We start from the raw sequence: 404 nt of genomic DNA, 5'->3' as shown, positions 1-404 counted from the left end.
CACTTTCGATGATAAGACTCTTACTGACAGCTGGGAATGATCCGGGGGTGAGCGGTGGGTGCCACCATGTCACAGTACTGCTGCTTATGGCTGTGGAGATAAGCAGAAGCGGACAAGCAGCCTTTGTCTGGGGTGGATTGGAGGAGCCGACCTCACACACCAGAAAAGCAGTGACTACACATCGAAAGGCTTAAGTACACATTGCATTCCAGGAAAAAGAAAACGGGCTGGAATTCTGAGAAGCAATTAACATACTGTCCCACCCTCTTGAGCAGGAGTGCTATACATGTGCTTGGGGTCTCTGGTGGTCAGTGGATGAAGGCTTGTAGTCACCATCACTGCGAACCTCCAAGCTTTTGGTGGGGGGTAGCCCAAACAACTTGGTACTGGAGTTGGTTCTCGGA

Source organism: Meleagris gallopavo, chromosome 1 (genome assembly GCF_000146605.3).
Source record: "Meleagris gallopavo isolate NT-WF06-2002-E0010 breed Aviagen turkey brand Nicholas breeding stock chromosome 1, Turkey_5.1, whole genome shotgun sequence".
NCBI lineage: Eukaryota > Metazoa > Chordata > Aves > Galliformes > Phasianidae > Meleagris > Meleagris gallopavo.
This window is presented reverse-complemented; position numbering follows the sequence as displayed.